This window comes from Plasmopara halstedii, assembly GCF_900000015.1.
Source record: "Plasmopara halstedii genome assembly, contig: Scaffold_208, whole genome shotgun sequence".
Taxonomy (NCBI): domain Eukaryota; phylum Oomycota; class Peronosporomycetes; order Peronosporales; family Peronosporaceae; genus Plasmopara; species Plasmopara halstedii.
In genome coordinates this window covers 498941-499249 of record NW_020187129.1, presented here as the reverse complement: position 1 = coordinate 499249, position 309 = coordinate 498941, and positions in this window count along the sequence as shown.

The following is a 309-nucleotide window of genomic DNA, read 5'->3' as shown; positions in this document are numbered from 1 at the left end:
CGGAGGAGGCAACGGGAGAAGAGGAGGGGACGACAGCATGGTCAGATGAGTGGCTGGCTAAGAGCCAGTTGGAAGTCCGGAGCCGGCGTAGGGATCCGAGCAAGATGGGCCGACCGTGGTACCACTGGGTGCGGACCCAGGAGTCAAGCCAATCACAGAGCGAGGGAGCTGGTCGGCGGGGGATGAGGAGGCAGAAGCAGCTGGCTATTTCATCTTCAGAAAACAGGAATAACGACTGGAGCGGAGGGCTGGGGGTTGGGGAGTACTTCTGGAGATTTGACTTGCGTAGTAGCCGACAAATAGAGAAGG